Source organism: Chiloscyllium punctatum, unplaced genomic scaffold (assembly GCF_047496795.1).
Source record: "Chiloscyllium punctatum isolate Juve2018m unplaced genomic scaffold, sChiPun1.3 scaffold_89, whole genome shotgun sequence".
Taxonomy (NCBI): Eukaryota; Metazoa; Chordata; class Chondrichthyes; order Orectolobiformes; family Hemiscylliidae; genus Chiloscyllium; species Chiloscyllium punctatum.
The window spans coordinates 71,470-88,548 of record NW_027309823.1 but is presented as its reverse complement, the minus strand read 5'-3'; the positions used below and the strand labels follow the sequence as shown (position 1 = coordinate 88,548).

At 45.6% G+C, this 17,079-nt stretch overlaps 1 non-coding gene across 1 annotated transcript; it reads left to right on the top strand.

The window, feature by feature from the left end:
* The first annotated feature begins 16,567 nt into the window (after nucleotides 1-16,567).
* Nucleotides 16,568-16,649, top strand: trnas-acu (transfer RNA serine (anticodon ACU)). The gene has a single exon. It is a non-coding gene; the product is annotated as a tRNA-Ser (tRNA).
* Nucleotides 16,650-17,079: the final 430 nt, after the last annotated feature.

Below are 17,079 nucleotides of genomic sequence, written 5' to 3'. Positions count from 1 at the left end.
TGACAAAAAGATTTTACAGTTACACGATGAACTCATTGCTTTTTAAATATGATGCCTCGATTTATAAACTTCAATAAGGTAAATTACTATCTATCCAGTTCATGAACATCGTCTCCATGGAGACGAAAAGTTTCTATGACTTCCTTTATTCTTCCACGGAATGCCTGAGAGGTTTGAAAGGCCAACATCTCCAAATCCCCGTGTCCTGAGTCAGTCCCACCTATTTCTAAAGGCGACTGAAGTTCAAATACTTCATAGTGTGTCTCCAGTCATTCCAGTGCAGACTGGTTCTGGACAGTAAATGCCATCACCAAAGGTCACTGTGGATCTGAAATCAACAGTTTTCACATAGTAATGGTCGTAGCTATTGTGTGTCGTATGTCCGTGTTCTTGTTCAATTTGTTCATCATTTCATGGGTCCCTGTATTGAATTCTACTGAATGATTAATTTGTGAATGGAGACATTCCCTTCACCACTCATTCGAAACTCCATGGAACATTGAAAGATTTAACCCATACGCTTCCAGAGGACAGTCCTGCCATTACTGGGATGAATCAGTCAACATTCCCCACGTATCCTCGAAGGCAAGGATTTCCTTTATCATTGTAGGAGATCATAACAGCACTGAATCCCATGTGTGCGTTCATGAAAACCAAAACAGTTGCAGCAAGACTTTAAAACTAAGATTTTGCTATCTGCTTGCATTGGTTGCCCCAAACATTCCATTCCATATTATGGTATGTTTCTGGATGAAAGCACTTTCTGAATCTTGAGCAATTATATTTCAGTTTTGTCAAAAAACTATCATTCGCTGTTCTCCCTTTCCCTTTCAGTTTCCCGTTTTATATCCCGTGTTTTATCGGTTTATCTAAAGTTTTCAATAATTTCAATCAATCTCCCTCCTGATTGGCAATCCGAGAGAATGCCACAATTTTGTCAATTTATATGCAGTGCAGCTGTAGGGCGCGGTGACCCAGTGGAAGGGCATTGGTCACGTGAACCAAATAAAAGTAGCCGGCTGGTGGAATCTGGCCGTTCCATCACAGTCATATTTAAAACATCGAACGTAATCTTTAGCCAAATCATATTTGCAGAAAATAAGAAAACAAAAATGAAAAAATTGCTGATGTTGAAAATCAAACAAAAACAGATGTTGCTGGAATATTTCAGGACGTCTGACAGCATCTGTGGAGAGACAGACCCAATGTATGTGAAACGTTAACTGTGATTCATCTGCACAGATGCTACCAGCATACCTGTGATTTTACAGCAATTTCTGTTTTTGTTTCAGATTGGCAGATTTTGTCGCAGTCCATGAGAACAGTGCTCATTAGTATCAAACAGACAGCGTGGACCTGGCACTGTGAAATGAGGCAGTAATAATGAATGAGTGGAGAATATTGTACTGGAAAAGCACAGCAGGTCAGGCAACATCCGAGGAGCAGAAGAATGGACGATTTAGGCATAAGCCATTCATCAGGAATTAGGCTTGTGAGTCGGGCAGAGTAACAAAGCTGAAGCCAGGTGCCAACTCGCAGGCACCTCCTCCTACAGACCACGATCACAAACTCTCCTCCCCTCAACAAACCATAATCTCGCAGACCATTCACAATCTCATCACCTCTGGGCATCTCCCATCCACAAACTTCAACCTCATTGTCTGTGAACTGCGCACTCCCCAATTCTACCTCGTTCCTAAGATTGACAAACCTGACTGCCCCAGTCGACCTATTGTCTCATCCTGAGCCTCTCCCATCCGAATCATTTACTCCTACGTTGACACAATCCTCTTTCCCCATTTCAGGAAATGCCCACTTACATTCGTGACACCCCAATGGATTTCACCTCCTCCAAGAATTTCGTTTCCCTGGCCCTCAATGCGTCATCTTCACCATGGACATGCAGTCCCTGTACAAATCCATCTGCCATGACAGAAGTCTGCAAGCCTTCCATTTCTTAATCTCACAGCATCCCAACCATTACCTTTCCACTGACATCCTCATCCACCTAGCTGAACTGGTCCTCACAATCAACAACTTCTCTTTCCAATTCTCCCACTTCTTCCATCGAAACTGGTAGCCACGGGCACCCGCATAGGACCTAGCTATACCTGTCTGTTTGTCAGATACGCGGAACCGTCCATCTTTCGCAGTTACACAGGCACCATCCTCCATCTGTACCTCCTCTACATTGATGAATGCTTGTTGCCACTTGGTGCTCCAACGGGCAGGTTGAATTGCTAACCAACTTTACCAACACCTTCCACTCCGACCTCAAATTTATCCGGATCAGCTTCGCAAATTCCCTCAACTTCCTGGACCTCTCCATCACCGACTCTGGCGACTGACTAATTACAGACATATACTACAAGCCCACCGACTCCCACATGTATCTAGACGACATCTCCTCCAACCCTATCTCGTGTAAGAAGACCATTCTTTATTCCCAATTCCTCCACCTCCAGCACATCTCTTCCCAGGATGACCAATTACACCTCAGAAAGAGCCAGTTGGTCTCCTTCTTCCACGATCACAAATTGCCTTCCCACGTGGTTGACAGCGCTCTCAAGTTCATCACCTCTATTTCACACACCACCACCCTTGAAGCCACCCCTCTCAACGCAACAAGGACAGAACCACCTGGTGCTCACTTTACACCCCATCAAACTCCGCATAAACGCATCATATTCTGTCGCTGATGCCACCTCCAAACAGACACCACCAACAGAGATATGTTTCGCGACCCAGCCCTTCCAACATTCCGTAAAGACCATTCCCTCAATGACCCCCTCTTCAGGTCCACACATCCCCCCACCAGCCCACAACCCTCTCCTGGCACCTTTCACTGCCACCAAATGAAGGGTGAAACTAGCACCCATATCACTCCCCTCACCTCAGCCAAGGCCCGAAGGGATCATTCCACATCCATTAGAAATTCACCTGCACAGCTACCAATGTCATCTACTGAATCCGTTGCACGCAGTGTGGTCTCCTCTACATCAGGGAGACAGGAAAACTTCTTGCAGATCATTTCAGAGAACATCTCTGGGACACCTGCACCCACCAACTTCACCGTCCCGTGGCTGAACACTTCAACTCCCCCTCCTACCCCATCAAAGACATACAGGTCCTGGATGTCCTCCACTGCCAACCGTTACCACACACCGCCTGTAGGAGGAACACTACACATTCCGCCTTGGGACTCTAACACCACACGGGATAAATGTGAATTTGAACAGTTACTTCATTTCCCCTCCCAAAAGCACAAGCCTTCAACTCGGCACCGCCCTCTCAACCCATTCCAACAGTGCCATTTCTAACCTATTATCTTCTCCCTCCTATTCATCCATCTATTGCTTTCCAGCTATTTCCCCTTAACCCCACACCACTTCCATTTATTTCTCAGTCCCGACTCACAAGCCTTATTCCTGCTGAAGGGCTTAAGCCTGAAACCTGAATTCTCCTGCTGCTCGGATGTTACCTGATCTGCTGTGCTTTTCCAACATCACACTGCCAACTCTGATCTCCAGCATCTGCAGCCCTAACTTTATCCTTGGAATTATCAATGACCGGAGAGTGCAGATATCCCTCGATTGCAGTGATCACAGTGTGACTGAGTTTTCCATTTATTTTGGGTGAGGGCAGGCTGCATCTGAGACGAGCGATTAACATCTAAACAACGGGACTGGTATCAGATAGCGAAGTTAGGGTGGGCTGAAGTGAAGTGGAAAATTCTGTCAGAAGATGGGTCAGTACAACTGCATCACATCACCCAGACTGTAAAAGACATGCAGAAGGAGAAAATCAACTTCAGTATAAGCACAAGGACAGGTCAAGTGGAAAGGAGACAATACAACACACTACGGTGCAATGGAATTATTTATGTGAAAGGATTCGATATATAAGCTACACCTTTACATATGGACTGCCATCACATTGGAAAAAGGAATTCCCTGCAGTATAACGGCGACATTTGCCTGTTGACATCACAATGTTGAGAGACACTGACATAGTTTCTTCTGTAGCAGCGTGGCCGAGTAAAAGCATGATCGTCCCATCAACCAGAATTCAATACTTCAAAGCTCTCCTCTGCACTGTACAACTTGTTTGCTGCTTCTGTAGTCATATCTCAATCGCTTCACTGTGTATCTTCTTCTGCTTCCTGCTTCATGGAAACACTTGAAACGTGAATAAATCCACTGTCCACTTTCACTAATCTTTTGCAACTTCCGAGTTGGCACAGGTACGAGTGACCGATTGGCCTTCTCGAGCGTTCTCACTCTGGTATGATCTGAATGATAAAGTACACTGTGTCTAATCTGCAGAATGTCCCCACGCGGGATGGTGCTGTTTATCCCATCCCCGGGGACTGAGCTGTCTCTATTGGCAGAGTCTTCAGCCATTTCCCTCCAGTTGCAGGCATTATGACGGGATGTAAATGCGGATATGCTCTGAAGCTTCCTCTCACGGGCACAGCCAGGTGCAACAGCGCCGCTGGAACTTAGCAACTTTGATTGCGAACTTCCTCCAAATATCATTTATTTGAGAGAGAGAGAATCGTGCTGAGCTTGTGGGAAAGAGAGAAATGCGCTGTGAACTCTCTTCCCTCAGTAAAATTCAAATAAGTGCATTTTTGTGCTGCCCATTTGATGTTCAGAATCAATCTTCGCGGAACAATCCTGCAGAAAGGCTTTTGTTTCAGAGGCGTCGGTTTCTTTGCTGCAATCGGGCATCAGTTAACATCTGAGTCCCAACTGTCCTCGATGAAGTGACTCCGAATGAAACCCTCACTCACTGAGAACCATCCTCACAGCCAGGAGCTGCGGGGCTGCAGGCAGTCCAAAGAGGAAGGGAGCATTAAAAACGAGCCATTATTTCTCCCTCAGCCACTCTGTCACAGAGACAGGGAGAGGGACGGCAGAAACGTGTGACATCATTCACGTGCCGACAGAAGCCGTTCACCCCATCGAGTCCACGGTAAATCTCTATCGCTTTCTTCTCTCTGAGGTTATTCAACATCAGTGCTGCTTGTTCTAATAATAGGAAACTGTATCTGTGTCGAAATGCTGTCTCCAACAGACTGAACCACATGTCATTCACGGCTGTTCATTTCACCGGAGGACCCTGCTGTGTGACACAGCCTGGGGAATAACTGCAAGGCGTCATGTGCATGGTACATGCTACAACTGACTTTTCTCATCTTCGCCAGTGTATTCCCAGCTCAGGCAAATGACTTTGCGAATCAGGTCATAACAGACCGACAGAGAACAGCAAAACAAATCTTCCATACCTTCAAACGTGTGTTTCCTCAAATGTATAAATGTGGCAGGTGCATCTATTTCAGATGCCATTGAGTGTACTGACGCAGAAGGCTCATCAATATGCAATGTGAAGAACGGAGCACTGTTATAGTGAAACTCTTGCAGTTGCAGTGCATACACTGAGAGCTGGAATTGTCATTGAGCAGAGGATGCTTTTCATTCATTAATTTCTGGATTATGCGCTCACCACGATCCCTCTGGGCCGTTCTGTTATCGCTGACCACAGCAGTTTCACGCAGTCTTCAGGTTTTTGGAGCATGTACCTTCGAGGATGACGTCAAAAGATCTTCACTGTTATTGTGTGATACACTGTGGCACAGATGTGTCCCAGCTGTGTCAATATAACCACTCTGTAACTTCCCCAATTCTGCTGTTTTAATTACAAATGCAATCAGAATCACAAAATGTGTCACACTGCAGACTGATGCCATGCAGCCCACCTTCGCTCTGCTAGCTCCACGCAATGAGGAAATGACTGTGTTTTGATTGATTGATTGTCACATGTACCTAAGTACAGTGGAAAGCGTTGTTTGCGATTGGTAAAGGCGGATCATATTAATCAAGGACATGCAGATCACTGCTTGAGGAAAGCAAAATTTGACCAGACTTAGGAATTCAGGTTACTCCATATCGGACGTGCGCTCAGCAAAATCCACATTGGCAAGATAGCATTCTTTCAAGTTAGACAATCCATTTCTCAGAGCAGCAATGGCCGAGAAGAAGCAGTTCTTGAACTTGCTTGTGTACGTTTTCAAGCTTTGGAATCTTTATCTGAAACCGATCTCATCGAAATCATATCTTCACAGTCAAAAATGGAGTAGTGTGCAAAATTGCAAGGCTCATCCGCAATGTGAACCCGAGAGCTCTCGCATGTATGTCACCTGTCTGAGGCAATATCACACCCGAGATAAACGATCCAGAACGGCGCCAGACATGGTAACCAGAAATCAGGTGAGTTTGTTGGTTAACTAAGGCTATTTCTGCTGTTTCAGAGTGAAAGAAGCACAGAGTCTTATTAACAGCTCCTTTCCATTCTGACTCGCTTCTCCCAGGAGGCTGTGCTAACTGCTTTCCCGGAACAGGGCGGTCTTCATTGAGAACTGGACTAACTCATTTTCCCTTGTCACGCAGTGTTGGTGGACAGCAGCTTGAACGTGGTCTTCAGCTCCCTATCAAACAAGAGTTTGTGGAGCGGGGTAAGCATCTGGCGGAAGTGGGAAGTATGGGAATTCTGGAAAGGTGTAGAAAAGGGAGATCGTGCATGCACATGAAATCATCTTTAGGGAACCATTGTCCAAATAGTGCCACCTGAAAGAGCTAGAACATGCAGAACTGCGAGGAAAGAGTGAATGTCTCCCCATTATTCAGGAACAGTGTCTGTGCTTCTCGAAGTCACAGGGAGGCTTCTGCTGTCTGAATCAGCATGGGATGTTACTGCAGCGAGTCCCATCGCTCACGCAGCTGCTGTGTATACATTTTTCCACGTTGCCTCCAGTTCACATCAAAGATTACACAGCTCACATCATCCTAGAGTGACGGGGAAGAGAAGGAAGCGATTCAGACCATCATCTTAACACAACCTGGGGATAAATTGGATGTGGGAGAGCGGACAGTCTCGACTTGTTCCAGCATTTACAATCTTGGTCCGTTTGGCAACAAAAGCAGGAAGCAGGAACTGTTTATCTTGCTTCTTAAAACAGGTGATTAAATTTTGAAGAGCATAGATATTTCTCCCTGGTGTTCATGAAATGATCAAGAGCAGAATACGGTTCCCTGAGTATGGTCTGACTTCTGGGTTATGGGCCCAGGGCACTCCCACTGGGATATTCTGTTCACAAGAGCTGACCACATGGAAAGAAATGACACAGTGACAAGATCGATTGAATCGGATTCTATGAAAAAACAGAAGCCAATGGAATGAAAAGCGCCATGAGAGCGAGAATAAAACATTATATGTGAGGACGTTGTTTTCCAGATTCGAGGAGAGTGCACAGTGCTGTTTCCAGGGGTCAATATCTGGATAAGTCGACTGAATCAGCATCGACTGTTATTGTACTGGATCTTTTGTACAATGTTGCAAAAGTACGGGCCTTTTCTATAGAGGGGACAACTTCAAAATCCTCAATGATGCAAAACACACAAATTAGGTGAACAACAAAGCAACTGCAGAAACTCGTGTTACGTCATGGGGTAAACGCCCCGGCTCAACCTTTGCTCAAATTCGCTCTCTGTCAAATTCCTGAGCAAGAGATTCGAACAGTGAATGGTCTATGTTAATAAACACTGCTCAAATCTCACAACTTCAGTATTTAATACGCCCCTACATGTATGTCTGACAACAGTAATTGCTCCCTCACTGTCTTACTTCAGCACACGTAGAGAAAAAAATACAAATGAGAACAACAGTCACATATGTGATGGGGATTTGACCCGATGCACACCTCTTCCCACCCTACCTCTTGCACACCTCTTCCCACCCTACCTCTTGCATTTCACCTCTTCCCACCCTACCTCTTGCAAAAATGCCATCCCGTATTCCCAATTCCTCCGCCTCCGCCGGACCTGTTCCCAGGGGGACCAGTTCCGCCACAAAACACACTAGAAGGCCTCCTTCTTTAGAGAACGCAATTTCCCTTCCCACGTGGCTAAAGATGCCCTCCAACGTATCTCGTCTACATCCCGCACCTCCGCCCTCAGACTCCACCCCTCCAACCGTAACAAGGACAGAACGCCCCTGGTGCTCACCTTCCACCCTACAAACCTTCGCATAAACCAAATCATCCACTGTCATTTCTGCCACCTGCAAACAGACCCCACCACCAGGGATATATATTCCTAACCCTAACCCTCCCCTTTCCGCCTTCCACAAAGACCGTTCCCTCCGTGACTACCTGGTCAGGTCCACGCCCCCCTACAGCCCACCCTCCAATCCTGACACTTTCCCTGCCACCGCAGGAACTGGAAAACCTGTGCCCACACCTCCTTCCTCACCTCTCTCCAAGGCCCTAAAGGAGCCTTCCACATCCATTAAAGTTTTACTTGCACATTCACTAATATCATTTATTATATCCGTTGCTCCTGATGCGGTCTCCTCTACATTGTGGAGACTGGGCGCCTCCGAGCAGAGCGCTTTAAGGAACATCTCCGGGACACCCGCACCAATCAACTACACCGCCCTGTGGCCCAACATTTCAACTCCCCCTCCCAGCCTGCCGAGGACATGGAGGTCCTGGGTCTCCTTCACCGCCGCTCCCTCATCACCAGACGCCTGGAGGAAAAACGCCTCATCTTCCGCCTCGAAGCACTTCAACCCCAGGGCATCAATGTGGACTTCAACAGTTTCCTCATTTCCCCATCCCCCACCTCACCCTAGTTCTAAACTTCCAGCTCAGCACTGTCCGCATGACTTGTCCGGAATTGTACTACCTGCCTAGCGCCTTTTCTACCTATCCACTCCACCCTCTCCTCCCTGACCTTTCACCTTAATCCCCTCCCCCAATCATGCATTGTACTCCATGCAACTTTCTCCCCACACCCACCCTCCTCTAGTGTATCTCTCCACACTTCAGGCTCACAGCGTTAATTGCTGATGAAGGGATTCTGCCTGAAACCTCGATTTCGAAGCTACTCGGATGCTGCCTGAACTGCTGTGCTCTTCCAGCACCACTAATCCAGAATCTGGTTTCCCGCATCTGCGGTCATTGTTTTTACCGCCTTGCAGTTATTCCCCACGCTGTGTCACACAGCAGGGTCCTCCGGTGAAATGAACAGCCGTGAATGACATGTAGTTCAGTCTGTTGGAGACAGCATTTCGAGATAGATACAGTTCCCTATTATTAGAACAAGCATGATGAATAATCTCAGAGAGAAGCAAGTGACAGAGATTTACCGTGGACTCGATGAGCTGAACGGCTTCTATTGGCACGTGAATGACGTCACACGTCTCTGCCGTCCCTCTCCCTGTCGCTGTGACAGAGGGGCTGAGGGAGAAATAATGGCTCTTTTTAATCTTCCCTTCCGCTTTGGACTTTCTGCAGCCCCGCAGCTCCTGGCTGTGGGGATGGTCCTCAGTGAGTGAGGGTTTCATTCGGAGTCGCTTCATCAGGGACAGTTGGGACTCAGATGTTAACTGATGCCCGATTGCAGCAAAGAAACCGACGCCTCTGAAACAAAAGCCTTTCTGCTGGACTGTTCTGCGAAGATTGATTCTGAACATCAAATGGGCAACACAAAAATGCACTTATTTGAATTCTACTGAGGGAAGAGAGTCCACAGCCAATTTCTCTCTTTCCAACCAGCTCAGCACCTTTCTCTCTCTCACAAATAAATGATTTTTGGAGGAAGTTCGCAATCGATGTCGCTAAGTTCCAGCGGCGCTCTTGCACCTGGCTGTGCCCGTGAGAGGAAGCTTCAGAGCATATCCGCACTTACATCCCCTCATAATGCCTGCAAGTGGAGGGAAATGGCTGAATACTCTGCCAATAGAGACAGCTCAGTCCCCGAGGATGGGATAAACAGCACCGTCCCAGTGGGAACATTCTGCAGATCAGACACATTCCACTTTATCATTCAGATCATACCAGAGTGAGAGCGCTCGAGAAGTCCAAGCGGTCGCTCGTACCTGTGCCTACTCGGGAGTTGAGAAAGATTGGTGAAAGTGGAAAGTGGATTTGTTCACGTTTCAAGTGTTTCCATGAAGCAGGAAGCAGAAGATACACAGTGAAGTGATTGAGATCTGACGACAGGAGCAGCAAATAAGTTGTACAGCACAGGGGAGAGCTATGAAGTATTGAATTCTGGTTGATGGGACGATCATGCTTTTACTCGGCCATGCTGCTACAGAAGAAACCATGTCAGTGTCTCTCAACATTGTGATGTCGCAGGCCAATATCGCCATTGTACTGCAGGGAATTCCTTTTCCCAATGTGAGGGCAGTCCATATGTAAAGGTGTAGATTATATAACGAATCATTTCACAGAAATAATTCCACTGCACTTCAGTGTGTTGTATTGTCTCCTTTCCACTTGACCTGTCCTTGTGCCTGCACTGATGTTGATTTTTTCCTTCTGCCTGTCTTTTACAGTCTGGATGATGTGATGCAATTGTACTGTTCCATCTTCTGATAGAATGTTCCACTTCACTTCAGCCCGCCCGAACTTCGCTATCTGATACCATTCCCGTTGTTTAGATGGTAAGCGCTCGTCTCAGATCCAGCCTGCCCTCACCCAAAATAAATGGAAAACTCAGTCACACTGTGATCACTGCAAGCGAGGGATATTTTCACTCTAAGGTCATTGACAATTCCAAGGATAAAGTTTGGACTGCAGATGCTGGAGATCAGAGTTGGTAGTGTGATGCTGGAAAAGCACAGCAGATCAGGTAGCATCCGAGGAGCTGGAGATATCAGGTTTCAGGCTTAAGCAATTCATCTGGAATAAGGCTTGTGAGTCGGGGCTAAGAGATAAATGGAAATGGTGTGGGGCTAAGGGGAAATAGTTGGAAAGCAATAGATGGATGAATACGAGGGAGAAGAAAATAAGTCAGAAATAGCAGTGATGGAATGGGTCGAGAGGGCGGTGCCGAGTTGAAGGCTTGGGTTTGGGGGAGGGGAAAGGAGGTAACTGTTCAAATTCACATTTATCCCGTGTGGTGTTATGGTCCCAAGTCGGAATGTGTGGCGTCCATCCTCCAGGCGTTGTGTGGTAACGGTTTGGCAGTGGAGGAGTTCCAATACCTGTATGTCTTTGTTGGGGTAGGAGGGGGAGTTGAAGTGTTCAGCCATGGGGCAGTGAAGTTGGTGGGTGCGGGTGTCCCAGAGATGTTCTCTGAAATGATCTGCAAGAAGTTTTCCTGTCTCCCTGACGTAGAGGAGTCCACACTGGGTGCAACGGATTCAGTAGATGACATTGGTAGCTGTACAGGTGAATTTCTAATGGATGTGGAATGATCCCTTCGGGCCTTGGCTGAGGTGAGGGGAGTGATGTGGGTGCTTGTTTCGCCCTTCCTTTGGTGGCAGTGAAAGGTGCCAGGAGAGGGTTGTGGGCGGGTGGGGGCATGTGTGGACCTGAAGAGGGGGTCATGGAGGGAATGGTCTTGACGGAATGTTGGCAGGGCTGGGCAGCGTAATATATGTCTGGTCGTCGTGTCTGTGTGGAGATGGCATCAGTGGCAGAATATGATGCGTTTATGCGGTGTTTGATGGGATGTAAGGTGAGAATCAGTTGGTTCTGTCCTTGTTGCGTTGAGAGGGGTGGCTTCAAGGGTGGTGGTGTGTGAAATAGAGGTGATGAACTCGAGAGCGCTGTCAACCACGTGGGAAGGCAATTTGTGATCGTGGAAGAAGGAGACCAATTGGCTCTTTCTGAGGTGAAATTGGTCATCCTGGGAAGAGATGTGCTGGAGGAGGAGGAATTGGGAATAAAGAATGGCGTTCTTACACGAGATAGGGTTGGAGGAGATGTCGTCTAGATACATGTGGGAGTCGGAGGGCTTGTAGTATATGTCTGTAATTAGTCAGTCGCCAGAGTCGGTGATGGAGAGGTCCAGGAAAGTGAGGGAAGTTGCCAAGATGATGCAGATACATTTGAGGTCGTAGTGGAAGGTGTTGGTAAAGTTAGTGAGCAATTCAACCTCCTCGTTGGCGCACCAAAGTGGCCCCAAACATTCATCAATATAGAGGAGGATCAGGTGGAGGATGGTGACTGTGTAACTGCGAAAGATGGACAGTTCCGCGTATCTGACAAACAGGCAGGCAGAGTTAGGTCCTATGCGGGTGCGCATGGCTACCAGTTTCGATGGAGGAAGTGGGAGAATTGGAAAGCGAAGTTGTTGATTGTGAGGACATGTTCAGCCAGGTGGATGAGGATGTCGGTGGAAAGGCACTGGTTGGGATGCTGTGAGTTTAAGAAATGGAAGGCATGCTGACTTCTGTCACGCAGATGGATTTGTACAGGGACTGGATGTTCATGGTGAAGATGACGCGTTGTGGGTCAGTGAAAAGAAATTCTTGGAGGAGGTGAAATCCATTGGGGTGTCACGAATGTAAGTGGGCATTTCCTGAAATGGGGAAAGAGGATTGTGTCAATTTAGGAGTAAATGATTCGAATGGGACAGGCTCAGGATGAGAGAATAGGTCGAATGGGACAGTCAGGTTTGTTAATCTTAGGAAGGAGGTAGAATCGGGAATTCCGCGGTTCACGGACAATGAGGTTGAAGGTTGTGGATGGGAGATGCCCAGAGCTGATGAGATTGTGGATGGTCTGGGTGATGATAGTTTGGTGAGGGGAGGAGAGTTTGCGATCGTGGTCTGTAGGAGGAGGTGCCTGCGAGTTGGCACCTGGCTTCAGCTTTGTTCCTCTGCCCGACTCACAATACTAATTCCTGATGAATGGCTTATATCTAAATCGTCCATTCTTCTGCTCCTCGGATGTTGCCTGACCTGCTGTGCTTTTCCAGTACAACACTCTCCACGCATTCATTATTACTGTCTGATATCACAGTCCCAGGTCCATGCTGTCTGTTTGATTCTACTGAGCACTGTTCTCATGGACTGCGACAAAATCTGCCAATCTGTCACAGAAACAGAAATTGCTGTTAAATCACAGGTGTGCTGTTTTTGTTTGATTTTCAGCATCAGCAATTTTTTTCATCTTGTTTTTTTATTTTCTGCCAATATGATTTTGCTAAAGATTACGTTAAATGTTTTAAATATGACTGTGATGGAACGGCCAGATTCCACCAGCTGGCTACTTTTATTTGGTTCACGTGACCAATGCCTTTCCATTTGGTCACCGCGCCCTACAGCTGCACTGCATATAAATTGACAAAATTGTGGCATTCTCTCCGATTGGTAATCAGGAGCGAGATCGATTGAAATATTGAAAACTTAAGATAAACTGATAAAATACGGGATATAAAACGGGAAACTGAAAGGGAAAGAGAGAACAGCGAATGATAATTTTTTGACAAAACTGAAATATAATTGCTCAAGATTCAGAAAGTTCTTTCATCCACAAACATACCATAATATGGAATGTAATTTTTGGGACAACCAATGCAAGCAGATTGCAAAATCTTAGTTTTAAAGTCTTGCTGCAACTGTTTTCGTTTTAATGAACGCACACATGGGACTCAGTGCTGCAATGATCTGCTAAAATGGAAAAGGAAATCCTTGGCTTCGAGGATACGTGGGGAATGTTGACTGATTCATCCCAGTAATGGCAGGACCGTCCTCTGGAAGCGTATGAGTATATTTTTTCAATGTTCCATGGAGTTTCGACTGAGTGGTGAAGGTAAAGTCTCCATTCACTAATTAATCATTCAGTAAAATTCAACACAGGGACCCATGAAATGATGGACAAATTGAACAAGAACACGAACATCCGATACACAATAGCTACGAGAATTACTGTGCGAAAACTGTTGATTTCAGATTCACGGTGGCCTTTAGTGATAGCATTTACTGTCCAGAACCAGTCTGCATTGGAATGATGGGAGACACCCTATGAAGTATTTGAACTTCAGTCGCCTTTAGAAATAGCTGAGACTGACTCAGGACATGGGCATTTCGAGATGTTGGCCTTACAAACCTTTCAGACATTCCGTGGAAGAAGAAAGGAAGACATAGAAAATTCTCGTCTCCATCGAGACGATGTTCATGAACTGGATAGACAGTAATTTACCTTATTGGAGTCTATAAATAGAGGCGTCATATTTAAAAAGCAAAGAGTTCATAGCGTAACTGTAAAATCTTTTTGTCACTCTCAGTGGGAACATTGTGTGTAATCCTTGTCCTCATTCTTCACCAAAAACATGTGAAGAAGTTAGAAAGGGCACAGACGCTGTTTCCTGGATAGCAAGATATTAGAAAGCCAAGTGACGTTGTTTACTGAGACATAACAATATCAGAAAGGATACAAACGGGAATATAGAAAGAATGGAGGAGTTTATTCACGAGATTTGGAAATGCTGGATGCACAAACACGCAAGTTTGATGTAAACAAATGAGATTTTCACATAACGCGAGGTTTGAATGAGTAAATCGGGGAAAGTCCCTCTTTCTAGTGAACAGATAACTTTAGTTAGAGCTTGAAAACCATTAGTGAATGATGAAGAAAAGTTTGGATGAGAGTTTCTTCCACTCAATAGAGTTACTTAAATCATGAACGACTTTCCAGAAATAAAACGTAGAAGCTGACTTCAGAGTGTTTCAAAAGATGCCCGATCAAACGGACAAGGAGAGAATATACCATTGAGTGAAAGTCAGTTTGGTTGCGTGACAATTTAGAATTTGTTGACTTCAGACACAAAGATATTTCATGAACACGTACAACTGAATAAGATTGAGTATAACAAGTTCATGGAGTGGTAAGGTGTGGCGTATTGTTCAAGGTGAAACTCTGAAAATGGAGTTGATGTCGTAAAATAACTGCAGACGGAAGTGATATCCTAATGAGTCGGAATTGAATCGTCACTTGGAGATGCAACACCTACTTTAAAGACTTGACCACATTCACATGATGTTATGTATATTTCGTACATTCTTAACTCCACCCAAGAAATCCACCAAGAAGACTCTGTCCTTTTGTATTGTTAACCCTCTGTACTTCTCTGCAGCACGCCAGTTAAGATAAAATATGCTCAGACCAAAATTCAGTTCAATACAATATTCAAACGGTCCTATGTGATTTCTTTGTTTATTATTGCAACAACCTTTGTGTTTTTGCAACAAACTGTGAAACATGAAACCAGTTCAACATCTATTTTCCCGGAATTTAACGCAGTGCACATGGGAAACGTTATCCATCTGCTGAAAAATCACTTCCGGCTCTCTCTACACACATGTCTCTTCAAGTTTTAGATACTTGCAGTATGTTTGTAGATCAAGGAGTCATTATCCAGAAGAGGTTGTTTCTCAATCCACAAACACGGGTATTTTCCCATAAACTTGGCTTTGCTCAATATCACCTTCTGTCCGTATCCCTCAACACGACGACAAATTGAAGCTGCTCCATGTGAGGCTCAAAATTAATCCTTCGGCACAGCACAGCCCACTATACTGAAACAGAGATACCGTGTACTGGCCACCTTCAGCACAGGAGCAACACATTAATGCTTACCTCCACATTCCTGGTTTTACCTTAACGTTTGGGAAACCGAGTTTCTCTGATTCCATGGCTAGTAACGGGGATTATATGATCATCTTCACCAGTGGTTCAGTCCCTGAGTGAGGAAAGTGGTGAGGTACTCATTGTAAAGATGGGTAGATTGATGAAATGTACAATTTCATCTTTTGCCTTCACTAACCCATGAGCTTTTTATTTTGTTTTGCATCTGTAGAAATCTTAAAATCTTCACTTTAACAGACTCAATGACAGGTCTCCATTGTGTCTCTGGCATCAAATTTCAAAATGTAAACCCCCTCTGAATTCTTCCACCTCAGTCCGTTGTTTGGGAAGTGTTCCTGTTGTGGGAAATGCACTTCCCCATGTGTCACCTGCTGCTCCCCGCATGCGCACTGGCACTGCACTCATTTTCCTTCTGACACTTGCTCACTGTGTTGCTGTGATCATACAGTGACTTGGTGTCGCACAGTGCAGGAAAATGATACAGATCAAGGTTTTTGCATTGTTGCCTTCAATTGTCAGTTTAGCCATATTTTGGATTTTGAAATTGTCTGTTCTGTACACAAGTGCGTGTCAAAAACATCTGAGCGGAAGTTAGGTGTTCCGAATAATGACATTGAGCACTATGCACTCTCCTCCAGTCTGGAAAACAATTCCTCACAGGCAATTTAATAGACAATTTACAGCAGGTGCAGGCGTAGGCCATTCTGCCTTCGAGCCAGCACCACCATTCATTATTATCATGGCCTGAACATCCTCAATCTGTATCCTGTTCCTGCCTTATCCCGATAACCCTTGATTCCACTATCCTTAAGAGCTCTATTCAACTCTTTATTGAAAGAACACCTCCTGCTGTCTCGGGTTCTTCATTCCGTTGACTTCAAATCTTCACAGAATTCAACAGACCTTGTTACATATTCATTTCCTCATTTTTGTTCAGATCACTGTGTGCATTGTGTGACAGTGGGAGTGCACTTGCCCCACAACCCAGGGGTCAGACCACAGTCTTGGAACCGTACTATGTTAAATATCATTTTACCAACACCAGGGAGAAATATCTGCTGCTCTGCATAATTTACCCAATTCAATTATTCATAAGGTCAGAGCTGCCCCGGGGTCTGTGACGAGGTGGCCGAGAGGTTAAGGCGATGGATTACTAATCCGTCGTGCCTTGCACGCGTGGGTTCGAATCCCACTCTCGTCGCTGCCATCAATGGCATTTCCGTGGTGCTGTTTTCAGATGATCACAGCTGTCGTATTGGAACGCTAATGGTCAGTTTATATGCATTGACGCTATTCCAAAATTTCCAAGAATGGTTTGAGCCTGTTGACTAAACTGTATTGAAATGTAGGTTGCATTGATATAATGAAAGGGAGCGCAGTTTCCTTTTGCAAATCAAGTTGCTGTGAACGTTTTTTCGTATGAAAGACATCCAGGAAAATCAAATAACGAGAGCTGCGAAGTGCATGTCTATGCAAAGGAATTCTTAATGAACGTTTTGTCAGATGAAATCTGAAGGAGTTTGAGGAGAAGTAATTCATCCTGGTGAGAAGAGCACAGCGAGACAGCACAAAATGATGGCGATACTTCAAAGGGGCAGGGCGTGTGTGTAGGGGCACTGAGAACTGGCTGT